Source organism: Chiloscyllium plagiosum, unplaced genomic scaffold (assembly GCF_037043375.1).
Source record: "Chiloscyllium plagiosum isolate Xiang-an unplaced genomic scaffold, Cpla_swu_hap1 HiC_scaffold_35, whole genome shotgun sequence".
Classification (NCBI taxonomy): domain Eukaryota; kingdom Metazoa; phylum Chordata; class Chondrichthyes; order Orectolobiformes; family Hemiscylliidae; genus Chiloscyllium; species Chiloscyllium plagiosum.
Genome location: NW_028270173.1, coordinates 63,058,005 through 63,069,088, shown reverse-complemented (window position 1 = coordinate 63,069,088; position 11,084 = coordinate 63,058,005). Strand labels below are relative to the sequence as shown.

The following is an 11,084-nucleotide window of genomic DNA, read 5'->3' as shown; positions in this document are numbered from 1 at the left end:
GCTGTTTCACAACGTCAGGGACCTGTGTTCAACTCCAGTTTCGGCCACCACCAGTGTTGAGTTTGCGTATTCTCCCTGCGTCTGCGTGCGTTTCCTCCCACAATCGGGAGATTTGCAGGCCAGGTGAATTGGTCATGCTAATTTACCCATAGTTTTAAGGATGTGTATGTTAGGTACATTAATCAGAAGTAAATGTGGAGTAATAGGGGAATGTGTCTGGTTAGAATACTCTTTGGATGTTCAGGGTTTCCACACAGTAGAGATTCCATGATACCTGAAAATTTCAAATAGTCCAAATACGTGGTCTCTGAATTCTGACCGACCAATTTCTCCTTAATCAATTGTAGCAGTCCTCTCACTTCATGTCCAAATCTGATTCAAATGCACTGAATTTAGAGCATCACTGATCGCAAAAAGCATAAAAGAAATTCCCTTATCCTGATCATCTGAGTGGCCCTTCAAGATGGTACTTAATGCCTGAAGCCACTTTTCTAGCAATCTCTGCAGTATTGGGCGGTGCGCAGTAGGTTTGTTTTTTTTTAATCATTATTGCTAAGCTGACAAGAATTTCCTTGAATAATTTGATTTAAATGTGGACCCTTGATCTGATTGTATCTCTATGAATACTCTGTATCTCGTGAAAAAATTGCATAATTCTTCTACAATCCTTGGAGCTGTGACATTGCGTAATGGAACAGTCTCTGGAAATCTAATGGACACGTCCATTATAGTCAACAATTATTGATTTGCACTTTTTGTTGTAGGTAGGGGTTATACGCAATCAGTTAAGACTCTTGAAAAAGTTTCCTCAAATGCAGGAACAGGTATGAAGGGTATGGATTTTATTACTGCCTGGGATTTCCAAGCACCTGACATGTGTGAAATGTCTGGAAAAATTTAACGATAGCGTTCTGCAGACCAGACTAGTAAAAATGCTTTGTAGTTTACCTTGATTTTTCTCACTTTCAAATGACAGCTTAGAGGTAGCCTGTGCATTACCCACAATATCTCCTTCCTATAACCAACTGGCAATGCAACTGGATGAACGTCGGCCCATTTCCCAAATGCCTGAATATATGATGGTGTCCATTACCTCATTAAGACATCATTTTTAAGATAATAACATTTAGAGGAACATTCGGATTTTTTTCTGTGTATCCTCGACACAATTGCTTACATTTTCATCTTTCTGCTGTAATTCAATTAATTTATCTGAGCTAAAGATGTTTGTTGCGAACAACATTTGATCAAACAGGGTCTCGGCTAATTCCAATTTAAATTTCTCAAATGTACTTTTTGTAACCTCTCTTATTTCAACTGGTGACTTTGTGAGCTCGTTACCACACAGTCAGGAGAACTCCAAGGATATGCGCCCTGCAATAATTCAGTCGCCTGAGTTTCCACTGACTTTTCAACCACAGCAGACATCTCTCCTACCGGTGAACCAACTATATCATTACAAAGGATGAATTGTATTCCTGGAGCTCTTAGACTTCTCCACTCTTCACAGGACAATCTGACCTCACTTTTCATAATTGAGTGCTTCTTGTCTCACCGTGAATTCCCATTACTGGCACTTTTTATTTTTGGAACTAATCCTTCAGAAGTACATATCTCCTCATCCAGCTGGTAGAATTGGCTTCTGTCTCTCCTGACCCTGCACACTTCAGATTTTAAATATGTTACCCAGATATATCTCCAGTATATACCTTCAGGCAGGGAAGAAGTGATCGAGTGAGAGAGCCATGGTTTATGAAGCAAGTTGAATCTCTTGTCAAGGGGAAGAAGAAGGCTTGTGTTAGGATGAGATGTGAAGGCTTGAGAGTTACAACTTAGTGAGGAAAGACCTAAAGGGAGAACTGAGAAGAGCCAGGAAGGGACATGAGACTGGTGGATAGGATCATTGTAATGGTTGATGGGAAATGCTCATCCCGGAGTTCAGTTACAAGTGGGGTACCACAAGGATCTGTTTTGGTGCCACTGCTGTTTGTTATTTTTATAAATTACCTGGATGAGTGTGTGATAACTTGCAGGTGACAATAAGGTAAGTGGAGTTGTGAACAGTGCCAAAGGATGTTGCAGGGACATAGATAAGCTTCAGAGCTGGGCTGAGAGGTGGCAAATGGAGGAAAAGTGTGAGGTGATTTACTTTGGAAGGAACAACAGGAATAAAGAGTACTAGACTAATGAGAGGACTCTTGGCAGTGTAGATGAGCAGAGAGATCTCAGTGTCCATGCACACAGATCCGTAAAGTTGCCATCCAGGTTGATAGGGTTGCTAAGAAGGCATATGGTGTCTGAGCTTTTACTGGTAGAGGGCTGGAGTTTTGAAGCCACAAGGTCATGCTGCAGCTGTACAAAACTCTGGTGCGGTTGCACTTGGAGTATAGCATGCAGTTCTGGTCACTACATTATAGAAAGGCTGTGGAAGCTTTGGAAAGGATTCAGAGGCGAGTTACTCGGATGTTGCCTGGTATGGAAGGAAGGTCTCATGATGAAAGGCTGTGGGAATGGAGGCTGTTTTCATAAGAGAGAAGAAGTTTGAGAGGAACTTAATTCAGAGATAATCAGAGGGTTAGATAGGGTGGACAGTGAGAGCCTTTTTCCTCAGATGGTGATGGCTAGCACGAGGGGACATAGTTTTAAACTGAGGGGTGATAGATATCGGACAGATATCAGAGATAGTTTCTTTACACAGAGAGTAGTAGGGACATGAACTGCCCTACCTGTAATTGTAGTAGACTCAACTTTAAAAGCATTTAAATAGTCATTAGATAAACATATGATGAAAATGGAATAGTGTAGGATAGATAGACTTCAGATTGGTTCATCATTGAGGGCCGAAAGGCCTATACTGCGCTGTAATGTTCTCTGTTCTACTGGTCCTGGATCCAATGGGCTTTCTGCAATAGTGGCATTGGTCACTTGACTTCCATTTTTCAAGTATACAATTCTAAAACAGAAGATAATTACGTGGTCAGTGCTGCTTCTTTCCACATCTACTGATGAAATTAATACTTCTCACTTCAGGTGACAAAGGAGAAACTTCTGGCCTGCAAAATGCAGCCACTAACCTGCATCTGTGCACTCTGCAAGTAAACTTGCTTTTAAAAATCCAAAACAGTGAATCAGAAATCACATTTCAGCAAAGCTTTTAATAGTTTTGTTTTAAAAAAAAACATAAACTACCAACAACTCTTCAACTGTTGGGTACCCCCTCCCCACCACCCCTCCCCCCAAAAAAGAAACTTCAGACCTGACTCCAATTTTGGAAATTTGACTGCAGGTTTTAAAAGCAAGGACACTTATAAACTCGTAAATCTTGGTTTTACTTTGTACTGAAGTGGTTACAAATTGAATATTCTCTTCATTTTTGTTAAGAGTGATTTATTTTATCCGGAAATAGAGACTGGGAAAGTGATATTTGGATTATTAGGTTCTGCACAACTCAAAAGAAAAGTGGAACCATTTGGACATTGTGGTTACAGAAGAGCAGATACATTTAACGGAAGCTGCATTTGATACTTTTCTGAGACACACTGGCACCAAATGCCCTTTCACTAAAAAGTAAATTGCTCAGTAAAACATTTTAATTGATATTAAGAGGGAAGTTTGTCACTAAACTGGGAGGAGAGAGATGAGTTCAGACCTTCAACCCAGTCAGCAAGTGAAATCTTTTTCCCCCTCTTTTTAACTGTAAAAGAAATAACATTCAAAAACTTGGCAAAGTCTTTGAAAGAAAACTTCAAATTGAAGTCATGCCCTAGGTCTCACTGAGAAGCTACTGATTGAGGATTTCCAAAGTTGGCAACAACATGATGAAGTCACTTCCTTTCAGCTTCTGGATTGAACCGTGATCGACAGAGTTTGTGACTTTTAATTATCTATTTTCCACCCACTATATATTCCTGAAATAATTGTTTGTCTTGTCTATCTTGTTCATCCTTTGTATGAAAGAGGGAGTGTGTTTGGACTTTGATTGGGGTTGAGTTGAGGTTTGCATATTAGCAATTAATAACGTGTTTGTGTCACATCTTTATGCACACATTTTCTTTTCAGTGAATACACTTTTGCTTCTTTTAGATTGTGGTCACAGTCGGGTGTTAGCTAGCCTAAAGATTCAAGCGGTCATACCTCACACTTGTGAGAACGCATGGAATAACGAGGCTTGATCTTCAGTGAACTAATGCAGTGAAACAATTCACACCACACAGGAAGGGTTTGGCATAGCTGGACTATTCAACGTTCCAGGAGGTCTGAAACCCAAGTGAAAGCTTTATTACTGAACTCACTCCAAAAGAGTTTCTTTGAGGAGAAAGTGAGGTCTGCAGATGCTGGAGATCAGAGCTGAAAATGTGTTGCTGGAAAAGCGCAGCAGGTCAGGCAGCATCCAGGGAACAGGAGAATCGACGTTTCGGGCATAAGCCCTTCTTCAGGGCTGAAGAAGGGCTTATGCCCGAAACGTCGATTCTCCTGTTCTCTGGATGCTGCCTGACCTGCTGCGCTTTTCCAGCAACACATTTTCAGCCCAAAAGAGTTTCTCCCTTGTGAGTGCACTGATGGACAGAAGACACACTGACTGTACAGAAACGCAGTCACAAAGCTGAAGAATTTCTCCCATGTGTGAATTTTCTGCATTCCCAGATATTTGAAGTCATCATGAAAGCTTCACATTTGAAAGGTTACTCCCTAATGTAGATCCTTTGATGGAGCAGGAGGTTCCAAGAACTTCAGAATGATTTTTTTACACATTTCAATGCAACCTCCTTGCGGATTGTGGAGAGTTGATAATTAATGAATGATTAGATTCACACATCACACATGAATGATTTCTCCTCGTGTGAGTGTATTGATGCTTGTGTAGACTTGATGACTCAGAAAAATGATGCGTCACACAACTTGCAAATGATTTGCTTCTCCTAATATGAATCCTCTGGTGAAACAGAAGTCTTGATGATGTTGGAAATGGTTTGTCACACACCTCACAGCTGAGTGGTTTCTCCCCTGTGTGAATGCTCTGATGCCGAAAGAGTTGGGATGAGTTACAGAATGATTTTGTCACAAACCTCACACTTAAACAATTTCTCCACTGTGTGAATACGTTTGTGTAAGCCGAGGTCTCCTGACTGAGAGAATGATTTGTCACATGCCTTACACCTGAAGGGTTTCTCCCCAGTGTGGACACGTTGGTGTGTGCGGAGGTTCGATGATGATGAGAATGATTTGTTACACACTTCACATCAGAATGATTTCTCCCCCGTGAATCCTCTGGTGAAGCAGAAATCTTGATGAAGTGGGGAATGATTTATCACACACCTCACACTTCAAAAATTTCTCTCCTGTGTGAATATGCCCGTGAATATGGATCTGTCCTGACTGCAAAAATGATTTGTCACACACTTCACATTGGAATAATTTCTCTCCTGTGTAAATACATTGGTGTGTACAGAGCTTTGCTACATGAGAGAATGATTTGTCACATACCTCACACCTGAATGGCTTCTCCCCCATGTGAATCCTCTGATGGAGCAGAAGTTAATGAGGAGGGGAATGATTTGTCACATATCTCACACTTAAACAGTTTCTCTCCTCTGTGGGTGTTTTGGTGTATGCGAAAGTTTCGTGCTTGTGAGGATGACTTGTCACACACATCACATTGGAATGGTTTCTCTCCTGTATGAATATGTTGGTGTGTGCAGAGGCTTGCTGCTTGTGAAAATGACTTGTCACACGCCTTACGTTGGAATGGTTTCTCTCTTGTGTGAATACATTGGCGTGTACAGAGGTTTGCTGCTTGTGAGAATGACTTTTCACATACCTCACACCTGAATGGTTTCTCACCTATGTGAATTCTCTGATGCAGCAGTAGTCTCAATGAAGACAGGAATGATTTGTCACACACACAAAATTAAATAGCTTCTCTCCTCTGTGAATGCATTGGTGTATGTGGAAGTTTCCTGCTTGTGAGAATGATTTGTCACACACCTCACATTGCAATGGTTTCTCTCCTGTATGGACACATTGGTGTCTAAGGAGGTTTGATAACTGGGAGAATGATTTATCACATTGTTTGCACATGAATGGTTTCTCCCCTGTGTGAATACGTTGGTGCACGAGGAGGGTTGATGACGATGGGAATGATTTATTACACACATCACATGTGAATGTTTTTCTTCCGATAAGAACATGTTGGTTACTCATCAGACCTGATGGTTTTAGAAAATCCTGGTTGCAAACCTCAAATCTGAATGATTACTCTCCAGGACAAATGTGTCTGTAATTGGAAAAGTTCACTCACTGTTGAAAGGTTTCTCTACCATATAACAGTTCTTGTATGAACAGATACACAACAGACAAACACAGTGTGTGAACAGAGTTTACTCGCTTACACACAGCATAACTGAACAGCCTCTTACCTGTAGGAATGAGTCAGATGTTCATGGAGAGGCTTGATGAATGATTGAAGCTCTTACCACGTTAAGAGCCCACTCACACTTCTTCCCAGCCTCACTCTGACCGATTACCCACAGTCCAACCTTCAGATGGAAGACTCCACACCACTGACCCGACTGATTTCCAGATGATGGTTTCACTGCCCAAACTTCTCTGTGTTGAGCAATGCTTTGCAGGGACTGGCTGTCTTTCCACAGTTGTAAAGTTGTTCTTTGGGTGATGGCCAGGATCTATCTGTGATGTCTATTCTCTCTGTATTCTCTGGTGCATGACACTGCAGTCCTTCAGTAATACAGGAAAAGGAAGGATGATTTCTTCCAATTTACTCACCTCTTTTACAAATGGGATGATTTCTCAGTCCCGTGTCATTCAAACCCTCACAAGATGAGGCTATCGTTCATGAGATCAGCACTGCTGCCCATTTGTAGTGCCTTTTCAAAAGGTGATATGAACCACACACACACACCTCCCAGATAATTACACCTCACCCTCTCACATTCAGGCATGGGCCATCAAGAAAACTCAACCTGGAAATCAAAGGGAAATGCTTCCAATAAACACACTCAATATCCAACACACAGCTCCAGTCAAAACATTCAGCACAAAGCATCAGGTAAACAGCTCTCTCAGTTCGATCTTCTCACACAGCATAAGGTACATCTCCACCCCTGACCGCCCACAGGATAGTCAGACTGCTTGAAGATTGGTGTGGATATTATGGGATACAATTTGTATAAAAACTGCTCCTTAGTTAGAAATTCGACCTGCCATCACTTTAGAAGCCTTGAAAATAGCTCACAAAGCTGGAGGGAGGTGCAGTTTTTTGATCGACTGTTCAACAGTGTATTAATTTATTCTGATTTGAAAAGATAGTATATCAATAAGTCAAAAATCTGTTATAGTATTAAGCAGTTTCTATAATTAGTGAGTATTGTGCATTGCAATGTTATTTCCAAAAAAGAAGTCAAAAGTTTTTCCTACATATTTCATTAGTTAACTGAATTTTTTGCATCTGTATTCCATTAGATTAACTCAGGTGCTGACAAGTGGGACTAGACTGGGTTGGGATATCTGGTCAGCATGGACAAGTTGGACCGAATGGTCTGTTTCCGTGCAGTATATCTCTATGACTGTATGATCTTCACTCACCATCTCCTCACTTGGTTTTCAGTCCCTATAGGAAGTGAACCAGCTCTGGAAGAGGAAGAGGAGACAATGGGCAGAGTGGGTGGGCTCTCTAATTAATGTCTCTCACAGTCAATCCAAATATTTCTGGAGCAACATGAGTTTCCTGAAACTTGGGAAATGGAGGTGACTTTGAGCAGCAGATCAGGTGCAGATTTAAACTTGTCATTGTCCCATCTGAATAAAGCTGCACTTACTGCAGCTGTTGTCTCAGTTCCCCTGGTAAATGTTTGACAGAGATTTCTGAGAATAGCATTCTAATCGTCAGAGGTTTTCAAACTGATTACATTGGTGTGTGATGTGCATTTTCAAAGGCCTTTGACAATACAGCAGAAGTGGAAGACCGACAGCATACATGGCATCGATAACATGCAGTGGTGGGATCAGCACATGCTCATCAGTGAGGGGCAAAGGAGACAGGCGCTCTGGGAGTGACTCTGTTCAGGATGTGCCTGTACTTGAGATTGACTCTGTGACTAGCCAAATGATTTGGGGAATCATTTGATTTGATTTGATTTATTCTTGTCACATGTACCAAAATACAGTGAAAAGTATTGTTAGTGTGCGATTCGCAAAGAATTGCCACTCTCCGGTGCCATCCTGGATCTCTGCTTACATTGTGATAGTGCTGCAACAGCTTTGGCTGAGACATTTACACTTTCAAATCATGATCAAGGCTCAGTTGCCTCACTTGACCTGTCCACCATGCTTCCCATCCATCCACTCTATCTCCCCTCCTACCTATTACCTTCTCCCCTACCTCCATCTACCTATCACATTCTCAGCTATGTTCCCCCAGCCCCAACCCCCTCCCATTTATCTCTCAGCCCCACCAGCCCACAAGCCTCATTCCTGATGAAGGGCTTATGCCCAAAACGTTGATTCTCCTGCTCCTTGGATGCTGCCTGACCTGCTGTGCTTTTCCAGGACCACGCTCTTGACCCCACTTGCCTCAGTCACTAAGATGCTCCCATACTACCAACCTCAGTGTCACTGGATTCTCCATTTGGGATCAAGATAAAGGCATGTGGAGGAGTGTGTCCTCCAGACACTGTACATCTAGTGGTGAGAGAACCCACTACAACTTAGTCTCATGAAGAATGCCAGGGATTTTCAGATGATAGATGGTTATTCTGGAGTGATGCTGTATGTGAGTCAGTGGTATTTAGAATGATTACATTTTGCTCAATGTGTTATCTTCTACCATTTCCTCATCTGTAGGAAGTTCCTCACTCCTGCCGTGTACTTCTCCATTAGTTTCACTTCTCCTGACTGCAGGGGCTTTACCACCTTTCACAGCTTCAGGAACCCAAACACAAAGACAACACTGACACCTGCAGCTCTGACTACTTTAAATCCAAATCAAGTGTTCAGACTGCCAGTTTATTGGAAGATATACTCTGTACACAGTTTGAGACTCAACTGTTTAAAAGCTGAACCTAATACACAGAAATATTATCTAACACTATCAGTCATGGTTTTGTTTCTCATTCCTATTTCTCAGTAAGAAGGTTGTGGGTTCAAATCTCACTGCAGCGACCTGAGCATTTAGACCAAGACATTGCTGTTTAAAGGAGCATATGATTTATGAAACCAATTATATGCAACCTTTCACTTCTTACTGTCAATTGCTTTTTTATGTATGGAGGCAGTGACAGTTAATATATAAATGCAAGTCTTCATTTAAGGGAGATGAATATAAACTGGAAATTATAAAATCATCAAATGGAGAAATTTTCCCAACCACAGCGACACAAACCGACAAATGTGTCCAGGAATCTTACTGTTGGAACCCAAGTGTTTCAGTCACTTGGTTCAAGCTAAACAATGAATTCATAGCGAGTTTATAAATCTATACAGAAAATTGATTAAATAGACAAACATCAACATAATATTCAATCACACCAAACTTTGAATGAACCAAAATAATGAAGCATTTGAAAGTGACCTAAGATCTTTTCCAGAAAATGAAATTAACCTTGAAAGAGTGTGAGGTGAACTTATTATTACACTGAGGTATGATGGGCTGAGAGAACTTGGAGCTGTAGAGACTTACGCCCACTCCCCACCATACTCAGGATGGTCATCCTCTCAGGCAAGACAGTACAAACCTCCCCATGACATTCATCAAACTCCTTTCTCCTGAAGTAGATCTGCCCACAATTCACATCATCAAGTAAAACATGGTCCAATTTTACACCATATCCATTTCTGAGAGCTGGCTCAACTTACAAGCACAGGGGCCACACCTGGAGCCAGGCTATTCAGGGATGGGTTTCAGAAGTGTCATGAAGGCAGATAGTGCAGAGCCCCTAAACGAATTGCACCCTCCAAACTTTATTGAGCTCTGAATCCTGATGAAAGAGATGAGTAATCTGGGGACTGCATGGTACCACAGCTGGCTCTGTTGGAAGGCACAATCTTACACCTCACCATTGAATGGGCAGGTCCCTTAAAACGTCATCTGGTATAACATGAAGGAACTTGTGAAGCCTTTCTTACAAACTTTAGACTGAAACAGTTTTCCATCAGTGTGGATGTGTCAGTGCTTGCTGAGTGTCACTGACTGTGTGAAGACTCAGTTACACATCACATTCAGCTTCCCCCTGCTGCCTCTCCCCGCTCTGTGTGAATATGAGTGATCCAACAATTCCCCAGAATGATTCAAACTCTTACTACACAACTCACTTGTGAATATTTTCTTTTCCCGTTATCAAACTTATGAAGGAATCTCTCAAGTTTTAATGTTGATCACTCTCTGCACCTTCTTTGCAGTTGTAACACTGTATTCTGCACTCTGTTTTATTACCCTGATGTTCTGTGTATGGTATGATCTGGCTGTATAGCATATAAAACAATACTTTTCACTGTGTCTTGGTGCAAATAACAATAAAAAATTGAATCAATCAAGTGAGTCTCAGTTTTTCTTTGTTCTGAATTGGGCATCAGATGCAAGTCCTTTCTTCTTTCTCACTTGGCTGTCACACACCCTCCTCTCCAACAGGAACACTGGATCATAACCAGGACAATGTGGATAGTTTCTTTCCCCTGACAAGACCCTCGTCTTCTCCTGCACCATGAGGGTGATGAAAAATACAGTCAGGCAATGTGTGAAAAATGTGCAATGAATTCAATGCGAGCTTGTATCAGAATCTTGTAACAATTCAGAATCAGCCCAGACTCCTCAGTCACCATCTCTTTGCATATCCTATCTCAGTGGTAGCTGGGGAAATCCTCAATATTGACTCCACGGAGTCTCATGCTTCAGCTTAAATAAGTTCAAGAAAAGCAACCACACCTTTTTTCAACTGACGAACGAGTACTTTGTATGACATATCACTAGGGAAGTGGACTTAGAACAGATCACAAAGCTTAATGTCCATGAGGTGGAAATGTGTTGCTGGAAAAGCGCAGCAGGTCAGGCAGCATCCAGGGAACAGGAGAAT

General features: G+C 41.5%; 1 pseudogene; it reads right to left on the bottom strand.

The window, feature by feature from the left end:
- Positions 1-4,753: 4,753 nt before the first annotated feature.
- On the bottom strand, positions 4,754-6,201 carry LOC148141055 (uncharacterized; annotated as a pseudogene).
- Between the last annotated feature and the right edge of the window lie 4,883 nt (positions 6,202-11,084).